Here is a 24,518-nt window from a genome sequence, read left to right as displayed (position 1 = left end):
GGAGATTTTGCTGGAAAAGAGAACCTTAAATATGAAACTCAATTATCAAGAGAAACTGGGGCTTCAAGGCTGGTTGTAAACCTTGACACCCGAGAAGCTGGAATAAAGCATCCCAGCACTTCAAACCTGTGGTGATCCTTGTAAGAGAGTTTTCTTATTACTTGATGTAGCTATTGGTGATTTTCATATTATTTTGCCCTTGGATAGTTGAGTTTTTCTCAATTTACTTTGCAAGGTCTACCTGTTGCACTCTTTAGGGAAGCTATGCGGAATGATTGAATACTGTGTGATTAGGCAGAGACTAGAGGCAGGAGTCCAGTCGTCAGCTGTGGCCATGCACAATTGGCAGGCTGCATAGCTTGTGCGTGCTCAAACCCCTGTGTGTCCAAGTCTCTCTACTCTAACCTTGTCTAGCCAACATGAATGTGCTTCTTCCTTGATTCCTGATGGAAACTTATTAGAACTTAATCTTGCCCTAAAGCCCAGCCGTTGACAAATCTATTTTTGTTGAGATGAGGACCCTGCACTCCATGCTGCCTGCTATTAGCCGGAATCTTTCCCAAACCAGTTGGACAGCAGGCCCATGATATTGTCACCCCTGACTTCCCAAGTCACTGATAAGTGAAATTGCCTGTAGGCTCCTTGTGAACCCATGTCAACCACATCAAACTCACTCTCTTTTTATGAGGCGTAGTGTGGACTGCTGGCCGAGACAATTCCTCTGCCTTGGTTCTCTCTGACTCAAGGAGCATCACTTTCCCCACCAAACTATGCCTAGAGCCGATTCTACCTGAATTATAACCCCATTTTCCCCCAGGATATGGAAATATGGTTTAAACAGGAAAAAGTGGTAAAGTTTAGAGAGAATTTTCTATCTTTTTCTTTAAAATAAACTATGTAATATTTTGCTATGTGTAATAGAGGTTAAATAAATCTGAGTTGCCTTTACTCATTTGGAAGTGGGGTCATATTGACCTCATTCATAATCTTTGGAATAAGTTCCAGCGTCACTATTTTAACTTCTTTAATATAATGTTGGAGGGCATATGGGGAAATAGGTCATTATAGACAATTTCATTTCATAAAATAAAAAGTGTGATAGATAACTCTTTTATATAGAGTCTGCACATTTCAATGGACAAATAAATAGATAATGTCAGAGATGTATTTATTACACAAATCTATCCTCATATTTTATTTAGAGTCATTTATAACCCTATGAAAAAAATCGCTAGCTTGAAACATTCATAAAAGAGCAAACAAATACCCTTGGGCAAAGAGTCTACCCACATAAATTGATTTCTAAATAAAGATTCAATTTAGATTTAAAGTCTTGTATGCACCCAGAGGTATCTATTACATCTGTAATTTCCTTGTGGGGTTCTGGTGCCTGAGTGTGCTGTCATCAACTTCTTATTAGTTGTTTTCAGATGAAAGAAGCGAAGCTTCCAATTAGCACAATTTTTTAATGAACATGTGTTGGAAATCATTGCCACCATATATCACCTCTCGTCAGTTGATCTAGTCTTCTCTTTATCAACCTTTCTGCTATTACTGTTTGGATCACCTCGTTATCTTTGGGTTATGATGCTCCTGAGACAAAATTTAAAAATTGGAAAATCTTTATTTTTTCTTGTTTATGGGGCAATGTCATGATAACCTCAGATATTGGTTATATTAAAATCAAAAAGTACACAGGTATTATCAAACGTTATTTTCAGTTTTGTAGTTCACTCTCCCTACCACTGAGAGAACAAGTGATACTGGGAGCATGCTCAGAAAATCAGTGTCTGGCATGAGCACTCCAAGTTTTTTCCTCTCCTCTTTTGGCTTCTCCTCTTGCGGAAAACTACCAAGATTGCAGGGCAGAGGATCAGCCTTTGTACATACGGCACATTTTCTTCCTCACCCCTCTGAATTCATCAGGAATAACAATGATATTGTCATGGGCATCTATGCCATTTTTCCTCTTTGATGTCAGCCCTATAATGGCAATGTATTTTTCTTACTCGTGATCATGCATTTCCAGTGTATTAACATAACCCAGAAGTGCAGCTGTCCCTTTGCTTGGCTGAGTCTAAGTCCCGAACAAATTTTCGACCCAACTTGGCTTCTTTGCTGACTTCGTTGAGAAACTGAATCACACCAGGCATATCCTGGGTTTTGTAACTTGTGGAAGATGGGCAGGGTTTCTGGCAGAAGTCATATTACAGGGCGTTTCATTTGGCAAATTCTCATCACACTTTCTCCTCCTGAGTCTTTCTCTGCCTGCCTCATTGCCCACCAGGGGTCCCTTTTTGCCCTTCACCCATTTCAGCTACTCCTTTGCCATACCTCATTCCATTCACATATTTGTCACTCAGTAGACAGTGACAATGAACTTGAAGGCTGGGGTGTTTCCTCTGGATTTGTCTGTCCATGCCTGGAGGAGTGGCTAGTACATCACAGATCTCAGTAAACATTTGAGTTATAAATAAATGAACAAAAGGAATCATTAATTATGAGGATTTATTCCTTTTACTTTTCACGGGAGTAGGGAGTTTATTCTTTGGCTTTCTTTCCTTGTTTACCCCTATTATTACAAGTGTTTACGCTAGTAAGTTGAAATGAAAAAGTGAAGCAATTAAAAAATTTACATAGCAAATCTATCATTTTAATTTTGAGGGTGAGTATTCATTTGTTCATTCATTCATTCATTCGGTAGGTCAATAATTTTTGAGAGCTACTACGAGTTGACAAAAACTCTATCCCTGACGCGTCCTGAGTCTTGGTCCCTATTTCTATCTTTGGTCTGCACACTCCAATCTTAACAAAGAGTCCTAAGCCATCCCTCATTCCCTTGATATCTGATCACCCCGGCATGGCTACAGCAAGAGTCCTGTTAGGGCTGTTTAGCAAGAATCCCCCCACCCTTGATGTCTCCTCTTAGTAATTTATCTATTGTCCTTCACCTTTGACTGCTCTTTGGCTGTAAGTCTGCAGCTGCCTTTGCTATGTTCAGAGTTAAGCTCCATCTATCTCCCCCATTGCAATACCCCTATTGTAATTGTCTTTTTAAAAAAGTTTTATTTATTTAAGTAATCTCTACACCTCATGTGGGGTTCAAACTCATGACCCTGAGATCTAGAGTTGCATGGTCTTTTGACTGAGCCAGCCAGGCACCCCATAGTAGTCTTGAATAAAAAATTTTCCTTACCATTTTGACAAATGTCAGATTAAGTGTTTTTTGTTTTATGTTTTTTGTTTTTTTTACCAGCATGAGGCATAAAACAGGTAAGTTACTAGCTTTCATAGAGCTTAACTTTTAGTTGGTATAGAGAGAAAATAAACCAAAACCACCCCACAACAACAAAAACAAACATGAAAAACTAACAAGTATTTTGAGGCTTCCCCTTAGGTATAGAGAGGGCTTCTTCTTTTTTTAAGCTTGTTTATTTTGAGAGAGAGTGCAGATCCCGATGCTGGGCACGAGCTCATGAACCATGAGTTCATGATCTGAGCTGAAGTCGGATGCTTAACCGACTGAGCCACCCAGGCGCCTGGAGATTTGTTTGATCAGAGAGGGCCACCCCAGGAAGAAGACAGCACAGCTGGGAGCTGAAAAGCCAAGCACCATGCTGAGATGAGGGAAAGAGCAATGCAGGTAGAGAGCAAGGCTGGGCCTGGTGGAGAAAGTTGTAGGAACACTCTGGAACCCAGTGGGTGAGGAGGAGAGTGGTGCAAAGTAGAGGCCAGAAAGTGAACCAAAGCCAGGTAGTAGTGATAGTCTTTGTAAGTTAGGTGAAGGGTATGTCATTTATTTCATATAAGATTGGTATCTTGGACTTAAAATGTTTGGATGTTGCCTGGGTTTTTCACATTGCATTGCTGTTGTTGGTGGGACCAAGAAATTGTCAAACAATGTCCTTTTTTTACTCTTACTGAAGCTCCCCTCTCCCTGGATTTGTTATTTTGCATAAGATGACTGAAAAGTAAGGAATGATTGTTGCTTGGGGATAGTGCCGTTTTCTTTGTTTCCTTTAATGCTCTAAGGTAAAGTAAAAAAAAAAAATCCTAGATAATAGCTGTATGCAGTTTGTGCTTGGTTGCTTTTAATTATTTCTTATACCATCAGCTCCTCTCTGGGACCCTTTCCCTCCTGGAGGGTTTTTCATCATATAAAAGAAAAGATAGTTCTGCTTAATTGTTTTCTTTTTGCTTGAGTAGTCTTTACTGATGTGAGAAAATGTTGAATGTTTTAAGTCCTCCTGCTCCTGCAACCTGGTCATTTAAAAATTTTAGTTTATAAGTCCATTTTCTCGTATTCTTCCTAATTGTTCCAAAAGATTGTCTGCTCACTGTGTTCTTTTTCAAAGAATCTTTGTATTTAAGTTTGTGTTGCTATCATCATTTGATACTTAATACTACTTTGAAAAAACTTTCAGTATCTTTATGCTAGGCATTTTATTTGAAGAGCTGTACCATAATTTACTATTTTATTATATTTTTGCAAAACATTGTGATTCTGATAGCTATATTCTGTCTGGATCACAGGATGTTTATTTAACTTTGTGAGAAACTGCCAAACATCTCTCCAAAGTAGGACCGTATATTCCTTCCATCAGCAATACCTGAATGTTCTAATAACTCCACTCATTTTTTCAAGGTCAGATTATAGAGCTGCCTGGGCATCCTGCTTTAGGTAAAGTTATTTCTACAATGTGCCAATGTGTTGACCCCTGGGACTCTACGTGGTCCTAAATTCTTTTTTTTTTTTTTTTAATTTTTTTTTTTTTTTAACATTTATTTATTTTTGAGACAGAGAGAGACAGAGCATGAACGGGGGAGGGTCAGAGAGAGAGGGAGACACAGAATCTGAAACGGGCTCCAGGCTCTGAGCAGTCAGCACAGAGCCCGATGCGGGGCTCGAACTCACATACCGCGAGATCGTGACCTGAGCCGAAGTCGGACACTTAACCAACTGAGCCACCCAGGCGCCCCCTAAATTCTTTTCTTAAGAAAAATCATTCTTGTTTCTAACTCTTTTAAAGAACATAGTCAGAGAAAGTAAGAGTGAACTTATTTCTAATCTTGCATGAAAGTGCTGGAAGAGGGGCAGGGGAAATGTTCTTTCTGTGTGGCTTAGCAGTATCTTGATGACCCCTTCCAGATAGAAGGGGAGAATCAAATTCATGTTTGGTTTACTGTGATCCTTTTCCTCTGGCATTCTGTCATGCATAAGAATGAGGTTAGAAGAAGGTTAGAAGTAATTATATTGAGAACTACAATAGATGCCAAGGTTTAGTCATCGTGTATTTAGGGCTGGAAGTACTCTGGGAGGTTGACTTAAATCACCTGCTTTTACAGATGATGAAAATAAAACCCAGAGAAGAAAGTAACTTGTCAAGGTCATTCTGGTTAGTCAACCCAGTCCAGGTAAGAACCCAAATCCTGACCTGTTTAGTGCTAGTTTTACTTTGCGTAACAATATCCATTATCACTTCCCCGAATAAGCCTGGATGTTTTCTGTGTATTTCTTTGTGAAAAATGTGTTTTTGTTCAGAATTACAGGTGGTGAAATATATAAACTGTTCAAATATATTCTTTAAAATTGTTGTAAAATAAAAAGACACTTGCAAAACAGTTTCATGAAGTAATTAGGCCTAAAACGTTGAATTTTTTTTCCTCTGTAAACTATATGATGGTATTATGCAGTTGCCATGGGAAAGCATATGTTAGCCACCAAAAACCCAAAACAGATCTTGGATGTTAAGCAGGTAAGATTAAGTCATAGACTACAGTTCTTGTAGAAGAAAATATAGTACCCATTTGAAGCACCACCTATGTGCTAGGAAACCTCTACTTGTCTTCTCTCTTCACAGCTAGGAGGTTTCAACACCTTTATTAGTCTATTCAGATTAAAGAATAGTTTTCCAGTGTCCACATTTATTGGAGCCCTAAAAGTGATTCTTTTTTTTTTTTTTTAAATGTTTATTTATTTTGAGGAAGAGAGACAGAGCATGAGCAGGGGAGGGGCAGAGAGAGGGAGACACAGAATCCGAAGCGGGCTCCAGGCTCTGAGCTGTCAGCACAGAACCCGATGCGGGGCTTGAACTCACAAGCTGTGAGATCATGACCTGAGCCGAAGTTGGATGCTTAACCGACTGAGCCACCCAGGTGCCCCATAAAAGTGATTCTTCTAAGACGATTTCAAAAGCAGTCCTTTAGGCTAGAACTTTTCAAATACTGTTTACTTTCCTATCAAGAAAGCCATTTGTGGTTTCCAAATAAACAAATGCCATTTGGTTTTAGCACACTCTTGACTGTGTGGCTCAAACGTACTGTAACTACAGAATCAGGAAGTGGATTGCAAGTGTTTTTGTTTTTGTGTTTTCAAGAGCTCTTGGGCTTTGAAAGAAAACCAATAAATCTCTTGATTCTTCAAATAGGTTCCACATGGTATTTAGAATAGTTCTAGAAGTCAGACCATGACATTATTCTCTGTAGATGAAGTTTTGTGTAATCTTACTTATATTCAACTATCCATTCAAACTTCAGTTCCATTCAACTATCTCTCTGAGTCTTTGGCCTTTTCAAAATCTTTATTGAGAGAACCTAGTTTTTCGCTGTAGGAAAATCCAAAAGTTTCATTAGGGCAGAGTGCCTTTTCTCTAGAGGGATGAGGTGTTAGCCTTCCCAATGGTACGTACCTTCCTCTCTGATGCCAAAAAAACAGGCATTTTGTACATGCTTAATGAATAAATAAGTTGAATTGAATTTTATCTTGCATGGATAAATATGAAAACATACATTAATAAGTGAGTCTGTTAAGACTGTCCTAAATCTGGATCATATTTTCTCCAAGTCAATCTAGATCAAGAGTCAATAAACCTTATTTCTAAAGGGCCAGCCAGTAAACATGTCTGGTTCTCTGGCTCTGGCCATACAGTCTCTGTCATAAGCTCTCATATCTGTTGTTGTAGTGCGATAGGAGCCGTAGACAATGTGTAAAGAAACGGATGTGGCTGAGTTCCAGTGAAACTTTATTTGCAAAAAACAGGCAGCCTACCCATAGGCTGGGGTTTGCTGACCCATGATCTAGCTACACAAGATGGTGCTATATATGAAAGCAGGTGAGGGATGAAGGATGCCAGTATATAAAGTCCTTTTGGCTTTTATTTTGGTGTTTTTCTGCCTTTGTTCACGGATGGAGTCAGGGTGTTTCGACTTCATATTCTCACATACGGATAGTGCTGTAAAAGGCTTGTCCATTTTTGTTAAGGGAAGCATGGAAATTTAGAGGTAATCTACTTTTGTCTGTGCTATGTTCTTTAGAACTTAGCATACCACCTAGGATTAATAAATGCTAAATAATAATAATTTTTCATTTTACCACCATACCCTTTATGGTGTCTCCTTTGGCACCCCCAGAGGTGTTAACCTGTAGCTTTTACAACGTTCTATTACACATTGTCAGCAGCACCTTGCTGATTAAATCACACTCGCGAGAGAGAGTTAACTGCAAGGCCGTAAGTATTCCTGACAGGTTGTTCTTGCACAGGTTTGGTTTCTCTTGTAGAAAGATTAAAAATCTTGTCATACTTGGTAAAAAATGAAGTGCACGGAAAACTGCCGAGCATCCACAACTCATAAAGGCACTTCCCTAGAAGTCAGAATTCAGATGAGGGGGATAGATTATATGAAGTAAGATGACTGCGCAGAGACAATCAGGTATTTCATAGTACTGGGTAGAGTGATGGCAAATCCTTTTGTGGGGGTTTGTGCTGGGGCGGGGTCTTCTAATATGTGTGAAGCTTTCTTCCATGATGAACTGAAGAATTTCATGTTTCAAACTTCATTTAGACATATCTAAGCTAGTAGTCCCAGTTTTTGGTATTTGTTCCGAAGAGGAGCTTTTTTTTTTCACCGTGAACCTAATTTTTCTTTTCCTCTGTCCTTAGTGCAATGGTTATAAAATTGTCTTTTTGCTCTCCTTTTAGATGCTTTGCTTAAACTGGACCTGTGCCCAAAGCAGCAGGAGATGCTGTCCCATAAAGCCAGAACATTTTATAAGTACTGGCAGCGAAGGTTTATTACTTCATCTCCAAAACAGCACAGGGAGCCACTGCGGAGGTCTTGGGAGGAGGGCCGCCAGAATCTGGAAATGCTGACTGTCCCGGTGCCGAGTCAGTCCCAAGCTGTGCTGCCTTCCCGGCTTCGTGCCTTGGCTGGTGATGAGCAGAGTGGGCAGTGGGGATTTCGGTGCTGCAAGTCCTGGGGAAGTAACTAGTTAGACGATATAGCTGTCAATCAGGCAAGGCTGGGGCGAGTCAGGAAGACTATGATTTGAATTCAGATAGGTGATTTTGACAGTCCTTAATAAACAATCGATGTGGCTGGTAAAGTTTTTTTAATTTCAAAATATTAAAGGGTGCACCAAGACCAGGAAAAAAACCGATATGTATTTGTGCTTTCATCATCCGAATTAGCCATGATTAAGAGGTTGTTTGTTCGGAGTCCTTTTATAAATGAGAGATAATATTTTTTTTGTTTATTTATTTATTTTGTGTGGGAGAGAGAGAAAGAGTGGGGAAAGGATAGAGGGAGAGAGAGAGAGAGAGAGAGAGAGAGAGAGAGAGAATCCCAAGCAGGCTCTGTGCTATCAGTACAGAGCCCCACTTGGGGCTGTAACTCACAAACCGTGAGATCAGGACCTGAGCCAATACCAAGAGTCAGTGGTTTAACCAACTGAGCCACCCAGGTGCCCCCAAAGAGAGATAATATTAAAGATCAAAGTTGGAGTATTCTATTTCCCATCCCTTGTTGCTCTTCCCTCACTCACCTGTCAGGTAACTGCTATGATTTAGTGGGTTCATCAGTCAGGGTCCTGGTAAGAAACAGACGTTGCATTCAAGGTGGATAGTTTGTGGGGTGTTTGATAAAGAAACCATCTACACACGTGTAGGCAAATCATGATGGATATCAGGGTGCCAAAACCTGTAGGCCTAAAGAAAGGGGAGAAGGGAGGGAGCAGTTAAGAGATGCTGGAGGGAATTGTGTGGAGGTCTCGATAGGCATTGCGCCTCATAGGCATAGCCCCCTCCCTCCATGAGGCAGCCCTGCAGGGACGGAGGGGGCAAATAAACACCCCAATCTCATTTTCCTCCTGCCCTCTGGTTGCTAGTCAGTGTCCCTATTGGGCACACCCAGCTAGGAGCAAGAGGCCCAGATGTGGTCAGGACAGATCAGCTTCTCATGGCAAGGAAAGAGTTGGGATATGGATCCAGAGGGGACAAATATAAGGCATCCAGGACATTATGTATCCTGAAACTGCTATTTATATTTGTCCCTATACATAAAGGTCTAATAAATAGTATATAGCAGGGCTCAGCAAACTTTTTCTATGAAGGACCAGACAGTAAACATTTTAGATTTTGTGGGCCTCACACAGCCTCTGTCATATATTCTTCTTTTTTTTTTTTTTTAATTTTTACAAACCTTTAGAAATGTAAAAACCATTCTCGGCATATGGGTTTTATAAAAACAGGTCCCGGGCTTGGTTTAGCCTGGGGGCTGCAGTTTGCTGACACTTAGTGTAAATTAACAACTTCATGTGTTGAAAATTTTTTGGCATACTTTATATTACACTCTAATTCTTTTCTAACACTGTGCACAAATTATGACGGATCCGATGACCTCCTCTTTTTTATTATCACACAGTTCTGTAGGTCAAAATTGCAGGTGGGCTCACAAATGATTACTTAGATAGGAGCCATCAACATCTTGGTTCGTGGGTTACACTGCTTTGGTTTTAATGAAGGAAACTAGTAGAGATATTTTTGTCCACGGGACTTCCCTGTGGTCCTCCGATTGTATCCAGGGGCAACGTTTACCGAACCGAGCCACACGGCTGAGTTTAGCCATTGTTACGAATAAATGTGTTGCATGGGTTTGAGAAAGAATATCTCCTATTCAAATGGTACCACTAACTGACTTGGGACCAGTGTACCATGATCTTTGTCCTGGGGAGCCTATAGCTAGTGATCGAAAAGGCATTTTGTTGTTCTCTGAATATGACTGAAACAGATAATAACCGAGAAGCGGGAAGTGGGATGTCTTCTCTTCGGTTAGGATGACGAGGTGCCTATAAATCAGTGAGGACACAACGACTAAAACTGGATTAAACGGAGAAGACGTTTCAATTTCATATAGCAAGAAGTTCAGAGGTGGGGTGGCTTCAGGAAAGGTTTATTCAACAGCTTGACCGTGTTACGAAGGACCCAGGCACTTTGTTTCTCTCCATTCTGCCATCCTCAGCTTTGATTTTTCCTCAGGTTTCAGTAAAACGCCTGGAGTAGTTCCAGGTATCGTGTTCAGACAGAAAAGCTTCAGACATAAGGGACTGCCTCTGTTAGGAGGGAAGAGACTTTCTCCAGAATACCTCCCCCTCCCCCATGGCATTCTTTTCATTTCTTACTGGTCAGAGTTGACTTGTAGGCCAACTTCTGAACCAACCACTGCCAAAGGGAGTGATATCATCATTAGACCAATAAGGTTTATTTCTGGAACTGGGGTCAGTTTCCTCGAGGCACATGGCTGCCGGGTGTGTCTGAACAAAATCAGAGCCTTGTTAGGGAAAAAACAGGATGGGAGGAGGGAGACTGGAGGCCAATAAAAGTTCCCACTGCATCCTGACAGTCCACACTCTTTCAAATGGATTAAAAGGGATTCAAAGCTACATTACATAGAATTTATCTACAACTGTGTAAAAGTCGAAGTGGCACGATGTTGGTAATGTAAATTTATTTTTCAAAAGCATTTTGTTAACCAGTTTTTCACTTTAGTTTTGCAGGTTTCTTTTCATATTTGGAATCAATAAATCTTTCGTCAGTCCTCAAATATTTCAATATCCCTTGTGAAGCTGGTAGCCCGTGGACCCCATGAAAGCAGGGCCGCTTTCTAACCGGAAGTAGGATAATGAAGACAGGAATCTTGTCATCTGTAGTTGAAATAGAGAGTCATCTATCCATGGTTTCAAGTATATGGAGAAGGGCTGCTTTCTTATCCAGGGGACCAAATGTCTTACTGCACGGTTCATGATAAAGCTCAAAATACAAAATCCTTGAGGTAATACTTCAAGCTTCACTGAAACCATATTGGCAGGTTTTAAAAGTGAAAAGATGAGGTTAAAAGCAATAGACACCACAGAAGTAAGCAAGGGGAGCCTGGGACGCTAAAAACCAAATTTTTGGAGGCGGGGGAAGCACTTATTCTGTAGTAGTAGGTCTTACAGCAAATATACTTTGCTCATTAATTCCATAGATATTTCTTGAATGCTGCTATGTAGCAATACCTGACGGATATGATGAAGGGTTTTAAAAGCATGTAATCCAAGTTTCTTTTGGCTGAGGAGGCTGCCATCTTGGAAGGGGAGGATGAAGGTTGAGGATGAATTTATAATCATGGTTTTAAAATATCAGGGTATTGGGGCACCGAGGTGGGTTAATTATCTGACCTTGGCTCAGGTCGTGATCTCGCAGTTTGTGGGTTCAAACCCCGCGTCGGACTCTGTGCTGGCAGCTCACAGCCTGGAACCTGCTTCCCATTCTGTGTTTCCCTCTCTCTCTGCCCCTTCCCCACTTGCGCTCTCTTTCTCTCTCAAAAATAACAAATAAACATTAAAAAAATCTGGGTATGATTTGGACTATTTAAAGTCCTAATTGGTAATCCTTGAGGGCGAGGATTACGCCTTTCTTATATTTTATATCCATGATGTCTAGAATAGTGCCACGCATAGAGAGGTCATTAAACCTATGCTAAGTGCATATACACTAATATGGTACCTGACTCCAACAACAAGCAAACCCAAACAATGTAACGAAAAAGAAACCGAATGCTTTTTATTGCCCCTCTGAGGGATTCCTTTGGAAACTGAACTGTCACTAAGAGCACTTGGCTTTATTTTTAACTCTCTAGCTGTTACAGTTTGAACATGTTGGTTTTTCTTTCCCAGAGCAGAGCTTTTGAGATCCATAAGGTGAAATCTGTTGTTGAGTATACAGGACAACAACATGTCACAAAGCAAGCTGAAGTAGAAGAACATCTCCTTGCCCCAAGCTGTGAAGGCTCCAGGTGGTTCCCCCTTGTTCTTTGCTCTGGGCTTTTTATGTAAAAATTGCTACAACAGTTTGCTTCATGCTGAGCTAGAATCAATTTAAAGCAGATTTTTACATATTTATTTAAAAATGGCCTGTAATGTATTTTAGAGTCAGTATTGATTCCACTTGTCTTTGTGATTACATCTCTGACTGGTGTTTTTGTTATGTTGCAATTGCACGGTAAAGTAATAGGCTCTGAGATTCTATCAGTGCCTACTCTTTTCATGTTGCAATTGCTTGATAATAATTCGATTGTATCTCTGCCTGATGTTTTAATACTCCTGTCTTCCAGATTGCTTTTACTGGGGAGATATTTACCCCAGTGAGTTTCTACACCCTAATAAAAATAAACAAGGCAGGAAAACATGTGGTAGCACATACTTCTTTGTGTGACACTTGTCTGGGCTGACACTGTGGCTCAGGCTGACTTTCACAGCTACCATATGTTCCAGTTATCTATTGCTGCATAACAAACCACCCCCAAATTTAATTGCCTAGAACAACAGACAGTTCATTATGCCCATGGATTTTATGGGTCAAGGATTTAAATAGGGAAAAGTGAAGATTGCTTGTCTCTACCCCATGACGTCTGGGGCCTCTCTGGAAAGACTCAGGGGTGCCTGGGTGGCTCAGTCGGTTGAGCTTCCAACTTCAGCTCAGGTCATGCTCTCGTGGTTCCTGAGTTCGAGCCCGCATCCGGCTCTGTGCTGACAGCTCTGCTTCTCTCTGTCCCTCCCCCTCTCACGTTCTGTTTCTCTCTTTACGCCAAAAATAAATAAACATTAAAAAAATTAAAAAAGAAAAGACTCAAACAGCTGGAAGTTACATGATTAGGTACTGGAATTACCTGGATGCTTCTTCAGTCACATGTCTGATTAATGGGCTGGGGTGAGCTGAAAACTGGGCTCTGCCAGGTCTGCCTCCTGGAATGCTTGCCATGTGGCCTTTTCATGTGGCGTGGGTTTCCTTACAATGTGCTTACATTCTGGGCTCCATGAGTGAGTGTTCCAGTCAACAAGATGGAAGCTGATGAGGTTTTGGAATGGCAGGGGCTTGGAGCTGATGGCCAAGAAAGAATTCTTGAAGATGTCTTTGATGCAAAAAGGTGATTTTATTAAAGCACAGAAACAGGACCCATGGGCAGAAAGAGCTGCACTGGGGTTGTGAAGAGTGACTGCTTATATGCTATGGAGTTGGGTAGGTAAAGGCAAAAGGGAGACCTCCAGAGGGACGTTGATAAGCTAAAGAGGACTCCTAGGATACCTGAGGGCTAGCTATTGTCAAGCTAAGGTTGTTTTTTCTCTAGTAAGGCATTAACATTAGGACAGTAGGGGCTTCCTAGAGAAATGTTATACTTTGTATTTGCCTCAAGTATTTGTCAACGGGCTGCAGGTTATAAAGAAATTCAATTTTACCTGCCATTTCCTTCTTGCCTTTGTTCCCCACATCACTGTTGAGGGGAGGGTGATATTGGGGCTCCAGGAAACTGAGTCTACAGATTTCTGGAGATTAGGCTATTGATAAGATTGCATTTTTCTTGTGATTTGCTAAGACATTTGCAAACTGATGGAGACTCATATCCTGTATGATTGTGATCTCTATCAGTTAGCCATTTGTTTTTCCCTTTCCTTTGTTCTTGGGCTGCCAGGAGTGCCTGAGGAATTGTCACCCATATTCCACCTGGAGGTGGGGGGTGGTGGTAGCCTGTACTTTACCCTCAACTTGCCTTATGCTCCGTCATCAGAAGCTGTATGACTTTTCTGACCTAGCCTCAGAAGTCATGCAGTGTTACTTCTGCTGTGTTATCTTGGTGACAAGTGAGCCACTAAGATTGGTCCACATTCAGTCAGAGAGAAATTAGGCCCTGCTTCTTGATGGGAGGACTATCAAGAGTTTATTGCCATCTTTAAAATCTTGGCAATAAATGCTTTACCCTTTTGTCAAGCCTGGTTTCCATTGTTTTTGAATTAAAAAAAAAAAAGATTCGTTTGTTAAGAGGCAAGTTCATTCAGTACTTATTAAAACATGCTGAGGCATGATAAGGAGTAAGGAAAGAAAATACTTCTTTTCTCACAATGAAGCTTGCAATTTAATCAGAACGGTGGTATGCAAATATATAAAAATCTGAGTAACATATTTACAAAGTAAAGTATCAAGGAGTACAAGTCAGCATGCCCTATTGCTTTGCAGTAATAGCTGTGGAATTTTTATAATATGCAAATATTTTGGATCTCATCCAAGATATAACTACTCACTGTAGCAAATATCACCCAAGCAACCCTTACAAGGCTCAGGAGTCTATGAAAAGAGGAGTGTGATGAACATATAATAGTAGAGTTGGAAGGAACTTTAGAGATTATTTATTCCAACTCTAAAAATAAGTAGATGAGGAACTGTAGGCCCCAAAATGTAAAGTCACTGGCAGTTTAGGAAAGGGGAAAGAATATTACTTATGCAGCTGGGTCACCTTAAGCATGTGAAACATCTATTGGTTCCAGTGAAATTTAAAATTGTGTCAGTCTGATTGTATCAGTCAGCTGAAGCTGATAGGTTTTAGTAACAAATTATCCCCAAACCTCAGTGATATACAACTGAGGTTTATTTCTTAAAACTGAGGTTTATTTATTTATGCTACAGGTCCATTCTGGGTGGGGTATGGCTCCCCTTGATGAAGATCTTCACTCTGGGACCAGAGTAACAGAACAGCCTATTTGGGACACTGACGGTTGATGCAGGGGTAATGAGATCATGACAAAGCAAATACTGGCTCTTAAAGCTTCAGCTTGGAAGTCACAGGTTAAGCCTGATGTCCAAGGGCCAGAAAATATGATCTTTCCTGAGGGGAGGGGTTGCCTACAGAGAGAGGCAGCAAGTATTTTGAAGAAGAATACAGTTCATCACAGTGATGCGGGCGAAAGTACTTAGCGTTCAGTGGAACACCGTTGAATACAAGTTGCTCTTGATCTGCCCAAAGTCTACCAGCCACCAATGGTAGAACTGAGGCAACAATCCCAGTTGCTCAAAACTCAGCTCAGTGCTTCCTTCTCTGGAACTATTCACTGGACGTCTTTCTTTCCATGTTAGTGCTTAACAAAATAACCATTGTAGAAGTGTCAGTCAACACAGTCCCTCTGCCAGATATAAGGATGATTTTCCTGAACCTGGGTGGCTCAGTTGGTTAAGTGTCTCACTTTTGATTTCGGCTTAGGTCTTGATCTCATGGTTTGTGAGTTCAAGTCCAGTGTTGGGCTCCTCACTGTCAGTGCACAGCCTGCTTGGGATTTTCTCTCTCCCTCTTTCTACCCCTCCCCTGCTTGCATGTGGGTGTGTGCATGCTCTCTCTCTCTCTCAAAATAAATAAACATTTTTTTTAAGAGGATGATTTTCCTAAGGATAAATCTTTATACACACACACACACACATATATATACATATGTGTATATATGTATGTATGTGTGTGTATATATGTATGTATATATACATATATATGTATATATGTGTATAAATATATGTGTATATATATGTGTATGTATATATGTGTACATATGTGTGTATATATGTATATAAATATATGTGTATATATAATATATATAAAATATATGTGTGTATATAATATGTATTTTTAATATATATAATTTGTATATATTATATATATATGCAGCTTTTAGTTTGATTGATAATTTTATGCTACATGCTAGAAAGTGTTGTCACATATGTCTTAAATCAGCCATTTTGACCTTATGTGTTTTATTTGTGAAGAGGAGAATTCCATCACATTTTTTTTCCTGACAGAATTTGTCCTTAAAAATACATAAATTCCATTACTAGCTATATAACTCCTCCATAATTTCTTTATTCATCTCTAAATTATGCTTAGAGGAGGCAAGATGGATGACACAAGCTTTTCAGTGTTTCATGTTAGATGCAGACTTCTTAGAAACTGTTTCTCTCTCTTCTTTTTCAGCTAATACAGGCATCAAAACTCAAGGAAACTCACTTGCTGTGCAGGCCGATCTGCAGAATCAATCAGATTATTTGCCAGACTAAAAGAGCTGTGATGTTTTGATCCCCAGAGCTTTTTTCGGGCAACCTTTCACGTGGGGTCACTGGCGACTTCCAGATATAATGTACTATCACCAGTGGGTTTTTGAAGGCAGCCTCTACTCTGCTCTTACTTTAGTTTATGTAGAGTTGGAGGGGGTAGAATTGACATGCTCTTTCAGAGGGAAGGTAAATTGAGTTCTGTCTTTTAGCTATGGATTGTTGAACAGGTTGCAATATAGTTGTTATGCCACTAGCCTGGTGTTGACCTTCATGTAGGAACTTTTGTATATTTTACAAACCAAACATAAATCCAATGAACCTTAGTCGTGGCCAAAAGCCAAACGGAGAAAACCTTTGAAATCTAGATTAAAAACCCATCACAGCATTCATTTCATATAGGTCAATGAATTATAAAAGTGAAGGATATTAACTTCAAACAGCCCAGCTCTCCCCCCAACGCCTGACACACAAAAAAGGCAAGTTCTTGGTGAAATGCCATTATTTTCACAAGGTAAAAAGCAAGGGATGAAGTAACAGGATATTTTTATATTAAAAAATAATAACGCGGTCCGCATTGACCCATTCCATCATTAACTTCTACATCAGTGCACACTTCAAAATGTTTTCTCAAATGGTTATGTATTTGGCATGTGGGAGTAAAATTTGAAGCTAGAGCCTAAGCTTTCAGAGTAAGCCAAATCTATTGCAGCAGCAAGTTAACATAAAATAACATTCACATGTTATTCACATGTTATTTTAAAATAACTGGCTAGTTAACAATACACTGCAATAGTCTAGACCCAAGTTTGCATACATCCAGAAGCATGGTCTGTAGGAGCATAGGAAACCATAACTGTAAACATTTCCCCATATCCTTGCAGGAAACGGGAGACCAAGATGCACCACAATTCTGAGATATGGTCTAGGACACATATTTGTATAAAAATTCCTAGAGGCACCTGGGTGGCTTAGCTGGTTGAACGTCTGACTTGGCTTCAGCTCAGGTCATGATATCAAGGTTCATGGGTTTGGGCCCCATGTTGGGCTCTGCACCGACAGTGAAGAGCCTGCTTGGGATTCTCTCCCCCAACAACTCAAAATAAATAAACTAAAAAAAAAAAATATCCTAGACATCAAATATAAAATAAATGTTTGAAAATTACAGGAAACATTAATTTGATTGCAAATTAGTGGGCATCTTTAGAATATGAATGGCATGTGTGAGAATGAATTTTAGATTTGATCTAAGATCTCCAAGGGTTATTAGTCTGTTTTATACTGTCCAGGAGGAAAGGAACAAAAATACCACTTTTATGCTTCCTTTTGTGCTTATAAATGAGTGGTGTCCTGGCATGGACCTTCTGTTTCTTCTATTTGTCACTCATCTTATACTCCGTTTGTAAGCCCAAGCTTATATTCGGATAATGGGAAGTTACCTCTAAATTCTGTGCTTCTGGATTATTTTACATAGCACTCATCAAGAGAGCACTATACCTCTAAAATTACACACACATATACATAATATGCACACTTACATATATAACTTCTAACATAGGGACATATTGAGTGCCCAAAGCATGAAAGTAACCTTCAGGAACTTCCCCAAATTCTGAGACCATGGAATGGGCTAGGAGCCATATGTGCGGTGCTGCTTTTCTAAGGTGTTATTTCTCCAGAATGCACCATAGTACATAAGAGCAGGGCTACCCGGCAGTGAAATGGGACAAAATCCTGAGAGGCAGAATTTAAAATAAAGGAAAAAGAGAACAGGTGGGATAGTGTGAGCAGTTAGCTTTGGCTGTGTAACAAACACAAAATTTCCTGTGACACGATGATTGGCTGGGGGTGCTCTCCGGAGCTCAGATGGGGTGGCAGGGGCCTGGCCCCAGGCTGCAGTTTCCGTTCAGGTCTCACCTGTGTAGTGGCCAGTTTTCTGTGGTTAGTGGACTGCTTAGGGCCAAGTGCACTAGCTCAGGACCTTGTTGCTCAAAGGCAGAGCCTGGCCAACTGCGTTAGCCTCCACTTACATTATGTTTGCTAACGTCCCATTAGCCAAGTCAAGTTACATAGCCATGTGCAAAGACAAGGGGGTGCGTATATAGTTCTCCCACGGGTGGAGAGAAGGCAGTGAATATTTGCTGACTGATCTAGTCTGCCACAAATGGTCTGCATAAAATCTTCAATGTATTGCTCTTTTATTGTGTGGTAGGAAGCTGGCTTGATTGCTTGACTGTTCAGATGGGGCTGGAGAGATAAGGAGGGACTTGTAGGTCATGTTAATGATAACAATACTAACATTAATAATAATAACACATAACATCTATAAAGGAAGGATGTTGTAAGCCAGGCTAACAAGAAATAATGAGTAGAAGCAGCATACACATTTATGCTTTAGACATTCTTGTAAGCACTTACAAAAATTAATGCATTTAACCCTCACAGCAACCCTATAAAGTAGACACTGTTATTATCTCAATTTTTAGGTGAGGAAACTGGGGCACATAGACTTTAGGTGGTTTGCGTGGGGTCATAACTCTAGCAGGTGGTGAGCAGACACTGAAATCCAGGTGGTCTGGCTCTGGAGTCCACGTTCTTAACATCCCCCCGCCCCTCTTCAGTTATTTTATGGGCTGAGCACTGACATGGTCTAATTTACATTTTGACAATGATCTAGATTTTTTTTTTTTTTTGGTAGAAAGAATGGGGGAAAGCGTGGAACTGGTGATATCCATTAGAACATTTCTCAAAGTGTGATCTGTAGTCTGCTACTCTGATTTTGTTACTGGCTCATGACAAAGTAAGCACAGGAATTGAGAAGAAGAGCTTAGAAACTCTTACAGCAAACCTGACATTGTTTTAAGATCAAAGTGCATGATTGTTTTCCTAGAAAATCATTTTTACCGTATGTTACAAAAGTCTTGATTCATAATGAATTGGAAAGGAAGCACAGACCAAAAAGAAGAATGGAAACAACTCATGGACAGCTTGAGAAACCCTAAGTAGATTAGTGCAATAATCCAGGTTTGTGTTTATTGATAATGCTTTGAATGAGGGTGGTGCTTGTGCAGATATAAAGTGGATGGATTTGGTAAAAATTTTAAGAGTGGGTCAGTCCTAATTGGTATCATCTGGCAGAGATTAAGTGGGGGAGGAGGAACTGTATCAGGCAAGTTTAAAAGAAGCCTTCAGGGGCGCCTGGGTGGCTCAGTTGATTAAGCATCCAAATCCAGCTCAGGTCATGATCTCGGGGTTCATGAGTTCAAGCCCCACATTGGGCTCTCTGCTGTCAGTGCAGAGCCTACTTCAGATCCTCTGTCTCCCTCTCTCTACCCCACCCTTCTTGCAGTCTCTCTCTCTCAAAAACAACAACAACAACGACAACAACAACAAGAAGCCTTAGGGCACCTGGGTGGCTCAGTTGGTTAAATGTCAGAGTTCGGCTCAGGTCACTGTCTCGTGGTTGGTGAGTTCGAGCCCCGTGTTGGGCTCTGTGCTGACAACATGTCTGGAGCCTGCTTCTGATACTGTGTCTCCCTCCCTGTCTGCTCCTCCCTCACTTACCTCTGTCTCTCTCTCTCTCAAAAAATAAACATTAAAAAAATAAAAAGAAGACTTCAGGGATGCTCCCTTTCCCCAGTATAGAGGGGGCCCGCACGCTGTTCGTAGTAGCAGTTTTACAGAAAAGCCATGGAGGAATACAATTCCATTTGAAGCCCAGTGAAGAGGAACTTAGAGGAAAATTTTGGTGATTTTTGGTGTAGGTTAAGTGCTTGTTTATTATTTTAGAGTGATCAATTTGTCTTGGTTTGCCTGGGACTTTCCCAGTTGTAACGCTGAAGTCCCACATTCTGAAAGTCCCTTTAAGTCCCAGGCAAACCAGAGTGGTTGGCCGTCTTCTCTTTTATACTGTAAATATTATTTTATATTATACTGATGGTACTCATGCTGTGCACACCTTTTTCCACTTTGCTATCAGCCCAACTGGTGAGGACTTACATTACTGAGATGTGGGAGTATGATATAGATGCCCAGACAAAATGGGGGATTTGAGTGAGACCTATTGGAAGAGATCTCAAAAATGATATAGAAATAAGAGATGGGAACAAAATGAGATGCTAATTATTCAGGCAGATTATGGAATTTTTTTCTGCAGCCTGGAATTTCTTACAAATTCTTGAGTTTGCTGACTTTATTTTGCCATGCGGTAGAGAAAGCATTAAAGGAATTTATTATATCCTGGTCCATAGGGAAGAGCTGGTTGGGAGCATGGAGTGTCAATAAAGAGGACATGACTGTTTCATCTTAGAGTGCACAGAAGGGAGGAGGGGTAGAATGTGATGGCAGGGGCCCATGATCTCCCCTCCCCACATGAATATCGATTTCAACCTTTTAGAGAGTCGATTGTGATGATTCCTCAATCAGAAGACATAAAAAGAGATCCTGATCAAGGGTGGAGTAGCTTAAAAAAATCTTAATAATGCTTTGGAGGGGAAATGGGGAAAGCACCTGTTGATGCAAACATGAGCTTTTCACGTAGGAAGCTCATTCTTGAGCCTTTCCTATTTATGGCAGGAAGTGGATTTGGAACTTCCCTCCCACCAGTGTGGGTGGTGGTATGTAATGTGGACTGTGTAGTTGATGGCTAATTAACTTCAGTCTAAGTGCTTCAGTCTAAGGTGCCATCTGAATCATTAATCCTGCACACAGATACAATCCTCAATGAAAGGGCTACTGTCTTGGCTTTTAAAAGTAACATTTCTACTTTCTCTTGGACCATATTCTCACTCTTGCCATACAAGACTGTCTTTGTTTGGACCAGATGTCTCCTAAGTTCTGTGCAATTTTGGGGATCGGCTTGAAAGCATCATCCTGAACCTAGATCTCAGCAGCTTTCTCTCAAGGATCAAGTGTGAATCTGTGTCGTAAAACTAAGACCACACCTCTGTTTAACCTATATCACCATCATCTGGGAGCTTCATTCCCTGAGACTAAGACCTTGCCTCCCCTTAATTGTCTACCCCCATCATTAGGGGTGAAGAGGGAGCTCCATCTGGCTTTGAGCATTAAGCTGCTCTCCAAACACCCCAGGTTTAGAAGTTCTTGAATACTGACAGCAACTTCAATTAAGCATGACTTTGACACAACCCTTTGGATATTCAATGTTGGATTACTGGTTACTCCCATTCAAAGGCCAGCTCTACTGCTGGGCCAGGTCTCCTGTCACAGAACTGGTTTCCTCTCTTTCCCACTGTGCCTGAGTTCACAGGATACCTCATGACCAAGCTCACTCCAGTGATGACAGCTGGGCCTTATAAAACACAAAGGACGGTGATCAACTATGTGGCTACCAAAGGAGAAAGAGGACAGCTGCCAGGGCATATGGTGCAATATTAACAGACAACAGAGAGAAAGCAGGACTGCTCAATTCCATGAATACTTCTGGCTTCCCTATTAAGTGGAATAATTGTCAAATGTGGTTAAGAGAGAATTGATGCCTGGGATGGGTGATAAGTAATAAAAGAGCACCTAAGTATTTAAATGAAAATTCTCATAGGTTCAGGTAAATTACTCCATGATTCTGACAGACTTCTCATATAGGATTATTTAATTTTGATGGATAATGTTTGAAGAATCTGAGAGAGACAGGAGATAGTCATTCATACCATTTCCAAAAGGGGAAAATACAGATTTCAGAAATTAAAGAGATGTAAAATTAAGGTCTTTTCACAGAAAAAATTGAGAATACAGTTTTAACCAATGGTTCTTAGTGCTTCGAAAGAAACGTGTTGCTATAATCCAAAGGCAATAAATGGCAAGTAAGTCATCAGAAACCAAGGCAGCTTTATTTTGCTTTCAACCTCTCTCTCTCAGTCTCTCTCCATTTACTCCTCTATCTGCATCTCTCTAAGTTCTGATTCATTCTTTTATCTTTGTCTTCCAAAGAACAGCTGCTGCTTTCTATGCTCTTTCTGCATGACATATCCTAGCTCTCACCAAGTGGGGGTATCCTCAGATTCTGAGTCCACATTCCCCCACATGTCAAGGACCTGTCTCTAGTACAAATTCTGGAAGTACAAGTTTTATGGCTCATTGACAAAATACCCACATTTGACTCAGAAGACAGGTAAAAATGGAATACTCACATTTTTATGGGTCAAGAATGAATCTGTGCGGTGGGACTAAGACCACACCTCCCCTAAAGCTTCTATTCCCACCTTTCAGAATCAAGAAGAGGCTCACTCACTGGTGCTAACCTTGCCTTTCCAAACCTCCTTAACCATTGTCACCAAGGATGAAAAAGGAGCTCCTGAAATGTATATTTATTTATTTTGAGAGACGGAGAGTGAGTGGGGGAAGGTCAGAGAGAGAAGAAGAGAGAGACTCCCAAGCAGGCTCCATACTGTCAGTGCAGAGCCTGACGTGGTTCTCGATCTCACCAACCGTGAGATCTTGATCTGAGCTGAAATCAAGAGTGAGACACTTAACCAACTCAGCCACTCAGGTAACCCAAAACCCTCTTCTCGATAACACATCCACCGACACTCTATGCCCCACTTCTTTGTTCCCCTTTGGAGCAAAGTTTCTGTAATATTTTTTGAGCTTACTGTCTCCAGTTCTTCTTATGTTCCGTCAAACCACTCTAGTCTGTTTTCTGGCCTCATGATAATCATTTTAACCACTCTTGTCAATATAAGCAATGACTTCCACATGGCTGCATCGAATGGTCAAACCTCAGTTCTCATTTTACTTGAGATACTACTTGATCAGTAGTATCATTTGACCCAGTTGAATGCTCTTTCTAGTGTTTTGTTCATTTGGCTTCCAAGCTTCTACATTACCTTGGCTTATTTGTTTTTTTCTACCTTAGCTATAGCTCTGTTTTAATACCTTTCCCTGAGTCTTTCACTGTCTCCCTAACTTTTTAATGTCAGAGTGCTCCAGGGCTAAATCCTTTGATTTTTTTTAAAAGTTTATTTATTTATTTTGAGAGAGAGATCATGAGCACAGTTGGGGCAGACAGAGAGGGAGAGAGAGAGAATCCCAAGCAGGCTCCACTCTGTCAGACCAGAGCCAGACTTGGGGCTCGAATACATAAACCTTGAGATCATGACCTGGGCCAAAATCCAGAGACAGAGGCTCAACCGACTGAGCCACCCATGTGCCCCTAAGTCCTTTTATTAACTGTCATCCTTTTTAAGCTCATTGAGTCTCATAACTTCAAAAACTATTTGTATGCCAACAACTTCCAATATGTCTGTAGCCTGGACCTCTACTCAAACTCCAAACTCATGTTTCCAATCTGTCCAAAACAGACTTTCTGATCTTCCTTTCCCATTCCAAACCTTGTCCATCTCCTGCCTTTCCCAACAGAGTTGATGGCAGTAACTCCAAGTATGCTGTGTCTCTGGCCAAAAACCTTGGCATGACTCTTTCCTCCTTTTCATAATCACAGGCAATTCATCAGAAAATACTGTGGATTTCACCTTCAAAATAAAAGTGGAATCTGACCAGATCTCCCACTACCGTTCCTCACTACTACCACCCTGGTCCAAGTTACCATCTCTCACTAAGATTACCACAACAACATTCTGACAGATCTTACTTATTCCTTCTAAATATAGCAGCCAAAGTAATCCTTTTAAAGTGTAAATCGTATCACGTCACTCTTCTGTTTAAAACCATGTCATAGTTTTTCCTTTCATTCAACATATGAATGAAAGTCCTTATGACAACTCACTTACATCTCTGATCTCACTTCTTATGACAAAATACCCACCTTTGACTCACAAGACAGGTAAAAGACTCACACTTATGATTCCCCAAATCATTTACTCTGCTGCAGCCACATTGATTTTCTTGTTCCTTGAACGTGCCATTTACCCTTTGTCTTAGTGTTTCGCATGGGTTGTGTCCTCTGCTCAAATGCCCCTTTCGTAGAAATTTGCATGGCTCACCTGCTCCAAGTCTCTGCTCAAATGTCGCCTTCTCAAAAAGGACTTAATAAATATACTTAAAATTGCGCTTCTCACTCCCAATACTCTTTATCCCATTCTACTTTACCTTTTTTCCCATAGGATTTATCTTCTATCAAATATGTCATTTATTTATATATTTTATTTATTATCTATATTTTTCTCCTTTGATATAATGCAAGTTCCATAAGGGCAGAAATCTTAGTCTATTTTGATCATTGATATGTTGCAAGGCCTAGAACAGTTCTTGGTATATAATAGGTGCTCATTAAGTATTTGTTGAATAAATAGATGAATGCTATTTTCTAGATGTGTTCTTGCTTTGTTAGTTGCCCCCTCTTATTCCAATCAGCCAAGGTGAAGG

General features: G+C 40.5%; 1 pseudogene; it reads left to right on the top strand.

Moving 5' to 3' along the window:
• The first annotated feature begins 3,257 nt into the window (after positions 1-3,257).
• The window catches only part of LOC122229356, a 118,406-nt pseudogene continuing 97,145 nt past the window's right edge, over positions 3,258-24,518 (top strand).

This window comes from Panthera leo, chromosome C2 (assembly GCF_018350215.1).
Source record: "Panthera leo isolate Ple1 chromosome C2, P.leo_Ple1_pat1.1, whole genome shotgun sequence".
Lineage (NCBI taxonomy): Eukaryota > Metazoa > Chordata > Mammalia > Carnivora > Felidae > Panthera > Panthera leo.
The sequence above is the reverse complement of the archived record's forward strand: the minus strand, read 5'-3'. Positions and strand labels throughout refer to the sequence as shown.